Source organism: Equus przewalskii, chromosome 3 (genome assembly GCF_037783145.1).
Source record: "Equus przewalskii isolate Varuska chromosome 3, EquPr2, whole genome shotgun sequence".
In the NCBI taxonomy this organism is placed as follows: domain Eukaryota; kingdom Metazoa; phylum Chordata; class Mammalia; order Perissodactyla; family Equidae; genus Equus; species Equus przewalskii.
Window position 1 is genome coordinate 73,938,605 of NC_091833.1, and position 17,207 is coordinate 73,955,811.

Below are 17,207 nucleotides of genomic sequence, written 5' to 3' on the forward strand. Positions count from 1 at the left end.
GTCATGAAAAAGAAAAATCTGTAGGCATCATACTCCCTGATTTCAAACTACATTGCAACTCTATAGTAATCAAAACAGTATGGTATTGGGGTAAAAACAGACACATCAATCAGTGGGACAGAATAGAGAGCTCCAAAATGAACCCACATATATATGATCAGTTAATTTAAAATAAAGGAGCCAAGACTATACAATGAAGAAATGACAGTCTCTTCAATACATGATGTTGGAACAACTGAACAGCCACAAGCAGAAGAATTAAACTAGACCACTCTCTTACACCAAACACAAAAATTAAGTAAAATGGATTAGACTTGAACATAAGGCCTGACAACATAAAACTCCTAGAAGAAAACATAGGTGGTAAGCTCCTTGACATCAGTCTTGGTGATGACTTTTTTGGATTTGACACCAAATGCAAAGGCAGCAAAAGCAAAAGAAAAGTGGGATTACATCAAATTAAAAAGCTTTGACACAGCAAAGTAATCCATCAACAGAATGAAAAGGCAACTTACTATATGGGAAAAATCTTTGCAAATCATATATCTGATAAAGAGTTGATATCCAAAATATGTAATGAACTCACACAACTCAACAGCAAAAAACAATATGATGTAATAATGGGCAGAGGATCTGAACAGACATTTTTCCAAAGAAGATATACAGATGGCCAACAGGTACATGATAAGATGCTCAACATCACTGATCATCAGGGAAATGCAGATCAAAATCACAATGAGATATCACCTCACAGCTGTTAGAATGGCTTTTATCAAAAAGACTAGGAATAACAAGTGTTAGTGAGGATATGATACAAAGAGAACTTTTGTACACTGTTGGTAGGAATGTAAATGGTAGTCAAAAAGACTAGAAATAACAAGGGTTAGTGAGGATATGAAACAAAGAGAACACTTGTGCACTGTTTGTAAGAATGTAAATGGGTGCAGCCATGATGGAAAACAGTTTGGAGTTTCCTGAAAATATTAAAAAGAGAACTACCAGGGGCCAGCCCCATAGCCAAGTGGTTAAGTTCATGTGCTCTGCTTTGGCAGCCCAGGCTTTTGCCAGTTTGGATCCTGGGCATGGACATGGCAATGCTTGTCAGCCATGCTGAGGTGGCGTCCCACATAGTACAACCAGAAGGACCTACAACTACAATATACACCTATGTACTGGGAGGCTTGGGAGAGAAGAAGGGAAAAATGATTCACAACAGATGTTAGCTCAGGGGCCAATCTTTAAAAAAAAAAAAAAAGAACTACCATATGATTGAGCAATTCTGCTTCTAGTTGTCTATCCAAAGAAAATGAAGAAACTAACTCAAAAAAATATATGCACCCCCATGTCCATGGCAGCATCATTTACAATAGGAAGGATATGGAAAAATAAAATGTGGTATATATATAGAATAGAATATTATTCAGCCATAAAAAAGAATGAAATCTTGGGATCAGTCCCGTAGTGTAGTTGTTAAGTTCAAATGTTCCACTTTGGCAGCCTGGGGTTTGTGGGTTTGAATCCTAGAAACAGACCTACACACTGCTGATCAAGCCAAGCTGTGGCAGCATCCCACACACAAAATGGAGGAAGATTGGCACTAATGTTAGCTCAGGGACAATCTTCCTCAAACAAAAAGAGGAAGGTTGGCAACAGATGTTAGCTCAGGCCAATCTTCTTCAAGCCGAAAAAGAATAATAAAAAAAATAAAATAACAAAAAGAATGAAATCTTGCCATTTGCAACAACATGGATGAAACTTGAGGGCATTTTGCAGAGTGAAATAAATCAGACAGAGAAAGACAAATACCATATGACATCACTTATATGTAGAATCTACGAAAAACAAGCTTGCAGCTGGTCAGTAATGTCAACATCATGGTGGGGTGAGCTCTTCCCTTAGTCTCTCCCAACTAAGATACAATGAAAAGGACATTCATAAACCAACAGAGGACATTCACACAATATGACAGGTGTCTGAGAGATCCATACAGCCATGAGTCTTAAGATGGGAGAGCTGGACACCCTGTGGAGGCAGTGGAAGGAGGAAAGGATATCTCCTCTCCTTCTCTGAGTGGCAGCAATCTAGGGCACAAGACCTCGCTGGTGGCTGGCACATGATACTGAGAGGAGAAGGGGAAAAAGACACCCCTCACGGGGGAATACTTGTGCTCTCAGAGTTGCCTGCCAGCCTGTGGTAATCTTCCACACTGAGGCAGTTAAAGAATCACAGGAGTGCCCACACCAAGCTGAGCAGTTCAAACTGGCAGACAGTGAATGCAGTGTGGAGATACACACAATCACACATACAAAAGAAAGTGCCACTCTCCTCTCTCCCACCTTGGGTCACCAGCTCAGCCAGTTGGCCAGAACAGAGGATCCCCACCAGAGCACCTGCATATATGTGGGTAGAGCAGCAGTGGCCACTGGGCAAATGCAGATGGGCTCTTTTGGCAGACCTTCCAATGGATAGACACATCTGCCAGGGGTCACAGTAGGCTCAGAAGACACAGCTCTTGCCCTCTCCCAGTGGTGGCAGATGGAATCTGCAACCAGACACTACCACTATGCAATGGCACAATTCTATACCATCAAATAGCATGAAGGGGTATATTAAAATTCCAGACCAGAAGGAAAATGACAAGTACCCAGAAATCAATCCTGAAGTCACAGAAATTTACAACCTAAATGACAGAATTCAAAATAGCTATCATAAAGGAACTCAATGAGTTACAAGAACTCAAAAAGATAGTTCCACAATCTCAGGAATAAGATTAACAAACACAGTGAATTCTTCACAAAAGAGACTGAAAGTATAAAAAAGAAATCACAAGGGTTGCAGATGAAAAGCACAATAAATGAAATAAAAGAAAACCTAGAGTCTTTAAAAAATAGAGTTGATATTTTGGAGGACAGAATCAGTAATTTGAAGGACAGAAATATAGAAATGCTGCACATGGAGAAGAAATGAGAAGTAAGACTAAAAAGAAATGAAGAAATTCTTGAAGAAATATCCAACTCAATTAGGAAATGCAACATAAGGATTATAGGTTTTCAAGAGAGAGAAGAGAAGGAGAAAGGAGCAGAGAGCTTGTTCAAAGAAATAATAGCTGAGAACTTTCCAAACCTGGGGAAGGAGCTGGAATTACATGTAAACAAAGCTAATAGAACTCTCAAGTAACATCAAAGCAAAAAGACTTCCCCAAGGCATATATTAGTAAAACTGGCAAAAGTCAGTGAGAAAGAAAAAATATTAAGGGCAGCAAGGCAGAAGAAAATAACCAGCAAAGCTTATCAGTGTTTCAGTGGATTTCTCAGCAGAAACCTTACAGGCTAGGAGAGGGTGCAATGATGTATTCAAAATTCTGAAAGACAAAAACATTCAGCCATGAATACTCTATCCAGTGTAGCTAACTTTCACTTACAATGGAGAAATAAAAACTTCCCTAGATAAACAAAAGCTGAGGGAGTTCATAGCCACAAGACACCCCGTAAATAAGCGATCAAAAAGGTCTTCATACTTGAAAAAAGAAAAGGTTTACAAAGCTTTGAGCAAGGAGATAAATAGACAAAATCAGAAAATTGCAGCTCTTTATCAGAACAGAGTACCAAGAACTTAATTGTAAAATTAGAGGTAAAAGGAAGGAGAGCAACAAAAATAACTATAATCAATGCATTTTAATCACAAACTTACAACACAAAATGGAATGAGTTGTGACAACAATAACTTAGATGGGGAAGAGGTAAGGGATGGAAGCTGCTTAAACTAAGGAAATAAGAGGCTATCAGAAAATGAACTATCTCATCTACAATATCTTTTATATAAACCTCACATTCATCACTAAACAAAAAAATCAGAACAGAGACACAAATGATAAATAAAGAGAAAACTGAGAAAACCATCACAGAGAAACACCAAACTGAATTTGCAGTCAGAAATAGACAGGAAGAGAAACAAAGGAAATACAGAACAACCAGAAAACAAGTGATAAAATGGCAGTATTAAGCTCTCATATATTAATAATCACTTTAAATGTAAATGGATTGAATCATCTAATCAAAAGACACAGAGTGGCTGAATGGATTGAAAAACAAGACCCAACATTATGCTGTCTCCAGGAAACACATCTCAACTCTAAAGACACACACAGGCTCAGAGTGAAGGGATGGAAGAGGATATTCCAAGCTAATGGAAAACAAAAGAAAAAAGATGTTGCCATACTTAGATCCGACAAACTAGACTTCAAGATAAAAATGGGAATGAGAGACAAAGAGGGGCAGTATATAATGATAAAAGGGACACTCCACCAAGAGGACATAACATTTATAAATATATGTGCACCTAACTCAGGAGCACCAAAGTACACAAAGCAACCATTACCAGACCTAAAAGGAGAAATTAACAGCAACACTATAATAGTAAGGGACCTCAACAACCCACTTACATCAATGGATAGATCTTCCAGAAAGAAAGTCAACAAGGAAGTAATGCAATTAAATGAAAAACTAGATCAGAGGGACTTAATAGATATATATAGAACACTACATCCAAAATCAGCATAATACACATTCTTCTCAAGTGCACATGGAAAATTCTCAAAGGTAGATCATATATTGGGAAACAAGGCAAGGCTCTGTAAATTTAAGAAGATTGAAATCATATCAAGCATCTTTTCCAACCATAATGCTATGAAATTAAAAGGCAAACACAAGAAAAAAGCTGGGAAAGTGACAAAATTGTGGAGACTGAAAAACATGCTACTGAACAACTAGTGGATCAGTGATGAAATTAAAGGAGAAATCAAAAAATATCTGGAGACAAATGAAAATGAAAATGCACCATACCAACTCATATGAGATGCAGCAAAAGTGGTCCTATGAGGGAAATTCATAGCAACACAGGACAACCTTAACAAACAAGAAAAATCTCAAATAAGTAATCTTAAACTACACCTAACAGAACTAGCAAAAGAAAAACAAACAAAGCCCAAAGTCAGCAGCAGGAGGGAAATGATAAAAATTAGAGCAGAAATAAGTGGCATAGAAACCAAAAAACAGTAGGAATTATCAATGAAACTAAGAGCCAGTTCTTTGAGAAGATAAACAAAATTAACAAGCCCTTAGCTAGACTCACTAAGAAAAGAAGAGAGAAGGCTGAAATAAATAAAATTAGAAATTAAAGAGGAGAAATTACAAAAGAAATACAAAGGACTATAAGAGAATACTATGAAAAACTATATGCCAACAAATTGGGCAATGTAGAAGAATTAAATAAATTCTTAGACTCATACAACCTCCCCAAACTGAATCAAGAAGAAATAGGGAATCTGAATAGACCAACCACAAGTAAAGACATTGAAACAGTAATCAAAAACCTCCCCCAAAATAAAAGTCCAAGACCAGATGGCTTCTCTGGAGAATTCCGCCAAACAGTCAAAGAAGATTTAATACCTATCCTTCTCAAACTCTTCCAAAAAATTGAAAAAGATGGAACACTTCCTAACTCACTCTACAAGGCCAGACAAGGACAACACAAAGAAGGAAAATTACAGGCCAATATCACTGATGAACATACATGTAAATATCCTCAACAAGATACTGGCAAACCGAATACATTAAAAGGATCATACACCATGATCAAGTGGGATTAATACCAAGTATCCAGGAATGGTTCAACATCTGCAAATCAATCAACATGATAAACCACATTAAAGAAGAATAAAAACCACATGATAATTTCAATAGACGCTGAGAAAGCATTTGACAATATCCAACATCCATTTATGATACAATCTCTCAAAATGGGTATAGAAGGAAAGTGCCTCAACATAATAAAGGCCATATATTACAGACCCACAGCTAACACCATACTCAATGGGGAAAAACAGAAAGTCATCCCTCTGAGAACAGGAAGAAGACAAGAGTGCCCACTCTCGCCACTATTATTCAACATGGTACTGGAGGTTTGGGGCAGAGCAATTAGTCAACAAAAAGAAATAAAAGGTATCTAAATTCATAAGGAAGGAGTGAAACTCTAGCTCATTGCAGATGACATGATAATACATATAGAAAATCCTACAGAACCTATTGGAAAACTATGAGAAATAATCAACAACTACAGCAAAGTTGCAGGGTACAAAATCAACTTAAAAAAATCACTTGCATTTCTATACTATAACAATGAACTAACAACAATAACTCAAGAATACAATCCCATTTACAATTGCAGTAAAAAGAATAAAATATCTGGGAATAAATTTAACCAAGGAAGTGAAAGACCTATACAATGAAAACTATAAGACATTATCAAAAGAAATTCAATGATGACATAAAGAAATGGAAAGATATTCCATGCTCATGGATTCAAAGAATAAACATAGTTAAAATGTCCATACTACCTAAAGCAATATACAGATTCAATGTAATCCCAATCAGAATCCCAATGACATTCTTCACAGAAATAGAACAATGAATTCTAAAATTCATATGGGGCAATGAAAGACTCCGAATAGCTAAAGCAATCCTGAGAAAAAAGAAGAATGCTGGAGGCATCACAATCCCCGACTTCAAAATATACTACAAAGCTATAGTAATCAAAACAGCATGGGACTGGTACAAACAGACACAGAGATCAAGGGAACAGAATTGAAAGCCCAGAAATAAAACCACACATCTATGGACAGCTAATCTTTGACAAACAAGCCAAGAACGTATAATGGAGAAAGGAAAGTCTCTTTAAAAAATGATTTTGGGAAAACTCACAGCCACATGCAAAACAATGAAAATAGACCACTATCTTTCACAATATAAAAATTAACTCAAAATAGATTAAAGACTTGAAGGTAAGACGTGAAACCTTAAAACTCCTAGAAGAAAATATAGGCAGTACACTCTGACATCAGTCTTAGAAACATCTTTTTGAACACCGTCTACTCAGGCAAGGGAAACAAAAGAAAAAATAAACAAATGGGACTTCATCAGACTAAAGAGCTTCTGCAAGGCAAAGGAAACCAAGAACAAAACATAAAGACAACCTACCAAGCTGCAGAAAATATTAGCAAATGTTATATCCAACAAAGGGTTAATCTCCAAAACATATTAAGAACTCATAAAATTCGACAACATAAAATAAACAACCCAATCAAAAAACGGGCAGACGATCTTACCAGACATTTTCCCAAAGAAGATTTATAGATAGCCAATAGGCACATGAAAAGACGTTTGACAACACTAACCATTAGAGAAATGTAAATCAAAACTACACCGAGATAGCACCTTACACCTTTTAGAATGGCTTTAGTCATCAAGACAAAAACCAACAAACGTTGGAGAGGATGCAGAGAAAAGGGAATCCTCATATGCTGCCGTTGGGAATGTAAACTGGTGCAGCCACTATGGAAAGCAGTATGGAGATTTCTCAAAAAATTAAAAATTGAACTACCATATGACCCAGCTATCTCACTACTGGATATTTATCCAAAGAACTTGAAATCAACAATTCAAAGAGACTTATGCACCCCTATGTCATTGAGACGTTATTCACAATAGTCAAGATGTGGAAGCAACCCAAGTGCGCGTGGACTGATGATTGGATAAAGAAGATGTGGTATATATATATATATATACAATGGAATATCTTTCAGCCATAAAAGTAGACAAAATCATCCCATTTGCAATAACATGGATGGACCTTGAGGGTATTGTGTTAAGTGAAATAAGCCAGACAGAGAAAGATAAACACTGCATGATTTCACTCATCTGTGGAAGATAAACACATGGACAAAGAGAACAGGTTACCAGAGGGGAATGGGATTGGGGAAGGGGCATAAGGGAGAAAGGGGCACATATATATATGGTGACGGACAAATAATAAAGTACAACTGACATTTCACAATGTTATAAACTATTATGACCTCAAGAAAATAATAATAATAAAAAGTTCCTGGCATGTAACAAAAAACAAAAATACTTCATACTTATAGAAAACAGACTGGTGGTTGCCAGAGGCAGGGGTTAGGGGAGTGAAAAAAATGGGTAAACAAAGTAAAAAAATACACACTTTCAGTTATAAAATAAATAAGTCATGGAGATGTAAAGTATAACATGGTGACTATAGTTAATAATTCTGTATTGCATATTTGAAAGCTGCTAAGAGAGTAGATCTTAAAACTTCTTATCACAAGAAAAAAAGCATTCTGTAACTGTATATGATGACGGATGTTAACAAGACTTATTGTGCTCATCATTTTGCCATGTATACAAATACTAAATCATTATGTTATATACCTGAAACTAGTGTAATGTTGTATGTCAATTAGACTTCAATAATAATAGAACAAAGAAAGAGGCCTTGGAAAAACTAAAAAATAAAATCTGATTTTAAATGAATAGGTATATATTAAAAATAAATATGTATTCATATTCATATACACACAAAATAAACAAATAAATAAATGGAATATGCCAGGTCTTTGGTGACCAACAGCCTTTTCAATATCATTACTATAAGGATCAACTATCAATTTACTCTAGTATTTGATATCTGTACTACCTCGTCCCAGGAGTTTGCTGTTAATAAATTAAATTAAACCTTCTAAGAGATTAATGGACATAATGTTGATTTTTGAGCTGATAAGCAGATAAGTGGAAATTGCATATTTTAGAAGCCTATAACAACTAAATTTTTTTTTGCATATTCCTTTAGACTCACACTAGCACACTATGTTTCAAAGGTGTTAGGATATTATTTTTTATTGCTTGTAAAAATTGGGATGGACAATCTACTCAGACAATAGTAGGTAACTTCATTTACAACAAGAACGTGGGTCATCATATAAAATCCAATGCAATTATTCTTACTATACCTCCGACAACTTTATGTTTAAATCCCCAAAAAATGTAAATATGGCCACATATGCTTTGATTGTCTCCTTTATATGTGTTGTGATATGTCAAGTTATATCCAATTTAATGAGATGTATACCTACTAAATGTAAAAATTTTCAGAAATTTGTTATTTCAGTAGGACTTTAAATTTCTATTAGTTCTTGCTTATTCTCTTCCTTACATCATTAAATAGAAGCCATTCCTCACACTCTACCCTCAGGGGGAAAAACAATTTCAAGAACCCAAGCACCGTTTGATTATTGTCTCCATGTTTAGTCTACCCCAATGTCTGGTACATAAAACCAATACACTTCATTATAGCACTGGGGAATCTTGTTCCCACTTGACCTAAATCTATTTATCTCCTTTTTTGTATTTCTTCCTACAGAAATTGATCACAAGTGATTTCAACTGTACCACTAAGAACAAAATGTATTTCTAGGTACTAAACTCCACCCCCTTAGAGATTTGTTGATCTGGAGTATTTATCAGAGCATACACATTTATGAAAAGGTAGTTATAGTGGTCTTTGTGTTCTCCTATTGTTACTAATGCGCATCCTGGGCTTCAAAACAAGCATGGTGGAGTTTTGTCTTAGAAGCACAAATTTCCCAATTCACCCAAAACCCTCTTTCCAAAAGACTTAAACAAACAAACAATAAAAAAAAAATATTACCCCACCATAAAATGGATCCAATCCCCTTACTCAGCAATTTCAAATTGACTCCGACATTCTACATGGTCGCTATTATATACACCAGTGATTCCTTCAAACAAGAGAATGAAACTAGACCTCCATTCATATTTGAATGTTCAGCACTTAAAAATCTATAACCAAGTAATATGTTTCTACTTCCTAATGATGAGTCTCTCTGGTCAAATTATAGGCTTACCTAAAGAACACTTAGACTTCCGTGGCTACAGTTCTAGCATAAGATGATACATATGTGACATATGATTAATATGCACATAACAAGCATGAAGAGGAGAAGTTTCCACTGACTCTCACAGCAAAAGAATGAGAGGATATTGTGCCAAATGACTGCTGAGGCAAAACCAGGAGATACACAGACACGTTAACAAAAGAGGTTCACAGGACTGATTCACTTTCCTTGAAATGTAGCTCTTGCTCTATTATCTCCTGAAATAATTGGTTTTACGCCTTCTTCTTGGTGCATGCTTCACCTCATTCCTGACAGAAGCTTGCTTTCCCCTTGGTTCACATTTTTTGCCCTTTGCAATTCCAATTTCCTCATGACTTCATGACTTCCTTATGCTTCACTTTGCCTTTCTTGGCATCTTCCTTCATATGAATACAAGCTATAAGTATGCTTCTTTGAATTCTTGGCTTGGCAAAATAGTATCACATAGCTCTTATAGATACTATTCCCAAGTAGATCTTTCGTCCTAAATACTTAAATATTCCAAGTATCAATTCATTTGAGTCAAAGCCCTGCTGGTAAATGCTTTCTTCCTTTCAAAAATGCCAGATTTTTGTTTTGTTTTGTTTTGGTTTACTTTTACAAATTTAAAAATTATAAGAGAACACCTACTGCATTTTTTAGCTGTTAAATATTTAATATTTACCTTCTCAATATAGCAGAGTATCACTAAAATTACATGCACATTGTGATTAAGCAATTGTTGACAAAATGTCTAGACTCAAGTAATAATATAGTTTGAATTAGTTTGACCAGATCATTCCTGAAATATTCTAAGAGGACACGTTTAGCTTTCATAGGGAAGTGACTCATGAGCATTAGTATTAAAATGCTCATAATACAAACAATTATTAATCTCTTTCTTTTTGGCTGTATGAATCAAATCAAAGATACTTAATAAAAAATAACAAAAATATTTGTTAATTTATATGCTTTTGAATGCAAAATATTAACTTTTCAGAAAGAGATATATATGCAATAATTCAAGTTTCTTTTAGTAATATTTATCAAAATTGTTCAATATTTTAAAAAGCACTAATCAGTATTTGGTTGGTAAAATTGTTAGTTTTTTAATTTGTGAGACTTGTTCTTGGGATTCATTTATATGATGGGGTTTGAGTTGTAAATATGCTATAGAAATGCATTATTTGGCAACCATTCTTGTTTTTGTAAACATATATTTGTCTCTCATTCAATTTAATTTGTAGCCTCTCTGGGATGTTTCCCAGTGCTAAATATACCAGTGTTTGCTATGAAATAACAAAAGATATGAATTGTCTGCTTTGCATCTCTAATTAGAACATAGAAATATGAACCTTTGTTTTGACACTTTATGAAACACTGAATTGTATATTATGTGTGTATTTTATTTCATGCTCTCAAAATGCAAATGGCTGGTGTTAATAGAGCTGATAGAGCATCTGTGAGAGTCCAATTATAATTTAACACATGAATATTTGTCAAATTCAATTGTTACTCCAGATTGTTTTAATTGAGAAGAGGATACAATTTTCCAAATCAGGTTTAACTCTTATTCTTTTCTTAAACGTTACACTTAAAAACTAATGAAGACCTAATAGGAAAGAAATCTTTTCTCTCCATTTATGCAGTTGCCAACATGGAGAAAGAGCTGCAAATACAGGAAACACATTAGATTATCTTGGCCACCCATCTGTCTTAAAAGAATACATTTAGCCCTATTTTACAGATACCCAGATACAATTGCATGAATGAGTGGTAAAACCCAGTACATGGGAATATAGGCCCAAAACTTCATTAACAAGAATACTTTTGCATTTTTTCTGTTTGCTAGAGACATAATTAAACAGATAAATTCAATTGAAAAGGTTTGTTCCAGTTCTGAGCTAGTACATTTCCAATCTACCCCAAATACTGAAAAAGACACAAATATTTGCATAATGTATAGTATTCAATCCTCACAAAGGAAATACTCCATAACAGATAACATGTCATTAAAAAAAGTTCCACTTCATGATGTTTCTATTTGGTTGCTTTACCATCACCTTGAACTCATTATGTTCAAATCCTATTTCATATCATGCCCTCTCTATCCAAACCTGCCACTTTCATATTCATTCTTCTGTTTAATACATTAATATGTTTTAAGACTGGGAGACATGACTCAAAATCATTCTTTGTTTTCTTTTTTTGGTTTCCTCCTAAATGAACACTACTAAAGGAATGTTGTTTCATTTCTGGTGCCTAAAATTCATATTGAGATTATAAATTTTGGTGATCAGGTGGCATTTCTTTTTCTGTAAAAAAAATGATATAATAAAACCTTTTTTCAAAACACTATTTCAATGCAGGGTCTGCTCAATACAGTTGTTGAATAGATGAATAAACAAGAGAATAGGGAAACAAGACAAAACAAAACAGAATTCAGCTTGTCATTGAGATCTGAGCATTACTGGAAGTAAAGCTTAAGACTTAGCAATCACATTCAAAAGGTGCAGTGGTCCTGGATTAGGGACAATTAGAAATATTTTGAATTGTGTTATTCTGGTAGTATAATACAAGTGTTGAGTTACTCTGTAATTTCGTTAGACATTTATATGATTTTTCCCTTGTTTTTAATTTTTATTTTTTTCGGATGTACATCATGTTTCGAATTCTGTATACGTTACATCATGTTCACCACCCAAACGCTAATTATAGCGCATCCCCTCACATGTGAGCCTAATCACCCCTTTTGCCCTCCCCGCTTCCCCAAAGGTAACCACCAGTCCAATCTCCAATGCTATGTGTTTTTTTTCTTTTGTCGTTTTTATCTTCTACTTATGAGTGAGATCATACGGTATTTGACTTTCTCCCTCTGACTTATTTCACTCAGCATAATACCCTCAAGGTCCATCCATGTTGTCACAAATGGCTGGATTTTGTCATTTCTTACGGCTGAGTAGTATTCTATTGTGTATAAATACCACACCTTCTTTATCCATTCGTCCCTTGATGGGCACCTAGGTTGCTTCCAGTTCTTGGCTATTGTGTATAATGCTGCAATGAACATAGGGGTGCAAGTATCTTTATGCTTTTGTGTCTTCAAGTTCTTTGGATAAATACCCAGCAGTGGAATAGCTGGATCATATGGTAGATCTATTCTTAATTTTCTGAGGATACTCCAAACTGCTTTCCATAGTGGCTGCACCAGCAGCACTGCCACCAGCAGTGAACAAGGGTTCCCTTCTCTCCACACCCTCTCCAACATTTGTCGTATCCTGTCTTGTTAATTATAGCCATGCTGACTGGAGTGAGGTGATACCTCATTGTAATTTTGATTTGCATTTCCCTGATAGCTAATGATGTTGAGCATCTTTTCATATGCCTCTTGGCCATCTGTATATCTTCTTTGGAGAAATCTCCGTTCAGATCTTTTGCCCATTTTCTAATTGGATTGTTGGTTTTATTGTTGTTGAGCTGTATGAGTTCTTTGTATATTTTGGATATTAACCCCTTATCTGATGTGTGGTTTGCAAATATCTTCTCCCAATTGTTAGGTTGTCTTTTCGTTTTGTTGATGGTTTCCTTTGCTGTGCAGAAGCTTTTTAGTTTGATGTAGTCCCTTTTGTTCATTTTTTCTTTTGTTTCCTTTGCCCGGTCAGACATGGGACTTGAAACTATGCTGCTCAGACCAATGTCATAGAGCGTACTGCCTGTTTTCTTCTAGAAGTCTCATAGTTTCGGGTCTTACATTCAAGTCTTTAATCCATTTTGAGTTGATTTCTGTGCATGGTGTATGGGAATGGTCTACTTTCATTCTTTTGCATGTGGCTATCCAGTTTTCCCAACACCATTTATTTTTCTTGATTTTATTCCTTTCGGGTAACTAAGAGTTGCCATCACCTTATATTGAAAATTAATTATTTTTTTCTTATATTCTGTATTTCACCTATGTATTCAGTTCATCTTGATGCTAGGTAAACTTATAATTCCAATAAATCAAGCATAGGAAATTAATTCTACTGTAATTAGTGATCAAGTAGATCAAAGAATAATACAATCTGTTTTTATTAAGCAAATGAATTAAGCGTGGGGTAAGCTGATTCATCTATTCATTTGAACAATTATACTTGCTTAATATAAATACTGCCAATGAGCTTTCTATGATTTTTATTCTACTCAGTAATGAGTTATTTAAGAATTTTTAAATAGCATATGTCTTTGATCAGATCAGTTTAATGCTGAGACAAAATGGAAAATTTCTTACTAAAACTCAAGTTATGCAGATATGCATTTTAAAAAACATGAAACATACTCCTTATAACCCTTTATTCATTTCTTGATTTGTTACTATATAACTATATTTTCTTCTCTTAGGATACTTGTACAGCATGTAGCCAGATGGTTTATTTGAAAAACAACTTCTAAAACAGCTAATGTTTATGGTGAAACTACTTATCATAGACCTAGCTTATATAAAGCTTTACGACTCTATCAATGAAGAGGTCATAGTTCAAATATTAAATAGGAATTTGTCTCTAAGTTCTACAAACATAAATGTGACTATAATACTAACTCTTTGCAGTATATCTATCCAGAAGGCTTTAGTTTTTTTATTTGATAACATGTAAACTAAAATGCTAGAGTGAAAATTATTGATTGGCAAAGAAATTCCAAATAAAAACAAGTCAAAGTAGAGTGTAGAGTACTAGAAGGCACAACCCTTTTTTCAGGCTCACTCATAACTATCAGTAGTGGTACATTATTTTAAAATAAATATTATTTCTATCCGGCCACTATAGTAATGTAATGTGAAATGCGACTATTTGCCTTCAATCAAATTTTCTTTGTTTCTACCTTCAAGTCATGAGAGTATGATTTTGAAAGTGAAGCTCAAGGAAAAGAACATTAAGGTTAAAAAAAAAGGGAGATGTAGATTGAGATATCTTTGGAATAAAACAGCATATTTTTGAAAAATTTGAAAGCCATCATGTATATTCATATGAAAACCTAAATAGAATAAAATCCTAATTTGTATTTTATCTTTATTAACATTTTTAAATTAAAATGGAAAACATATAAGATTTAAAAGTTTCAAGTTGTTCCTAAAAGTATAATATCAAAACATAAACTCTTGTTTCTCTCCATAAATTTGACCACCACAGTTTCCTGAGTATTGTGTATTTTATTTATTCAAATGATTTTATTATGTCTCTTATATGATTTTTGTCTACCATATATATTGCAAAGAGTACCTCATACACACACACCAACAGACACATGCACATCAATTTCTTTTAATTTGCTTTTAGTTTTAGTATTTTAGTGACTTACAGCAGTATCAAGGTTTTATTTAGTTAATAGGATCATTCTTGATATTTTGACTAATGAGAATCAATTTAAACCCAAAATTTATACAACTCCCCCAAATACAGGAGGACTGTCAGAAATTTTTTAAGCAGAGTAAAATGTTCAGCTGAATCAAATTTTCTGTTTTTTTAAATTTATCATTTCCTTCATCCCCCTGGAAATAAACTTCCTAGCATAGGTTTCAAAATCCCAGTATTTTAAAGTCTATACAACAATCTATTTGTCCCTGTTGCACTGTTTAAGCTCCTAAAAGTGAACATTAGGGCTTGTTAATATTTCACCCAATAATTAGCATATTATCAAGAGAAGATAAAAATCTGAAAAATAAAATTAAATGATGCCATTGGAATGTTTCTCATTTATATTCTTTGTCAGTGTATATATGCATGCCCTTGTGTGTCTGATTTATCCAGCTTATGTGGATACCACATAATATGATGCAATGTCTCGAAGTTATTTTCATGAAACAGTTATTAAACTGTTATTTGGGCAAAGTGACTTTTGCTCCTCTTTAGCAAGATCCAGACTTAAATTTGCTAGTTTGAGGCCTAATCGATACTGTGCTAACTGCTCCATTAATCCTCTCTCACTGCTTTCTCTCTCATCTTTCCAGAAAGCTGTTCACTGTTGTTACCTCACAGTAGATAATTGATTTTCTAAGGTAATAACTTTAGAAGCTTATCGCTGATCTTTTCCTTTCCCTCAACTGCAAGAACCAATCAAGTTTTGACATATAGCACTCATTTCTGATTATCTAAAATGGATCATTCTGTAATTCCATCTTAATGAACAAACAAACAAAAAAGGAAGAGAAGAAGAAGAAAGACTCAGCCACCAGTTTTCAAACAGGAGGAATTAACAGGGTTTACAATATTTTGGTTCCAGGAATTGAAACAATTTGGCAATTCCTGACCACAAGCCCTCTGGAGAAATTTAAATAATTTCCTTGTGTGTGTAACAACATGGAACACAAATAAAAATATATTTGGATATGAAACATGTTCAAAATTACAGTTATAGAGAAAATTTTTATAAGCTTCAGCTTATAGATACTGACATGAAAATGTCAGAATTTTAAAATTCTAACTACTGTCTAGGAAGCTAAGCTTTACCTTTAGTTCTGATTTGAAATTCGTACATTCAAAATGGCAATTTATTTCTAATCTTTCCACATGTATAGGAAAGGCATGCTATTGACTGGCTTGTTTTACTCATGTCTAATGTCTAATGATGTTCTACAAATTAGTTCTTTGAGATTTCTCTGCTTAATTGCACTTATATATTTTATTTTATTTTTTAAGCTAACACCCCTCATATTACCTGTTTTACATTGTAATAGTGACTATCGTGGCTTATGGATATAAACGTTCCCGGCTATCTGACATTTTAAAATGCTAGTTTTGTACATTGGTAGGAGAATACAAATTGTGCTTAAAAGAAAAGATAGTAGGAAAAGTCTGGATTCTATGTATAATTCACCTGCTCGAGATTAATCCCAACACTGCCCAGGGACATGAGGAGTACATTTCAGCCTATGTGGAAGAGCATGGGAACCAGTAAGAAAATAACATCTGCCAGTTGCATTTTGGCCACTGAACGATTTCTCACTAGGCTCTTGTCTTCACCTTTAGTAAGTGACACAGAGGCCTTCTCAGTTCATAGTCACCTAATTATTCAATCAAAAAGGTAAAGGGAAAGAATGGGTAGTAGTGTACCGGTAAGTCCACGTTTCAGGGTAAAAAAAGTCTTGATTTATGCTGTTTGCTGATTTCTATGTAAATCCTCCTACCACGGCCAATTTTAAGCTATCAACAATTTAACAACTGGCTTGCAAATTCTTGGAAATTTAACAGATATTGTGAGCCAGTTAAAGCCAGTTTCAGCACAACATTAAACAGAGTATGACACATTGTCAACATTTTTAAAAATGCAAACATTAATTAAGTTTTAATTTATTTTAAACCTTACTTGTTAATGATGTAATTCTCCCTAGACCTTTTGTGGTGTCTGCATGTGGACGCGCACACACACATATACACACATGCCAACAAGT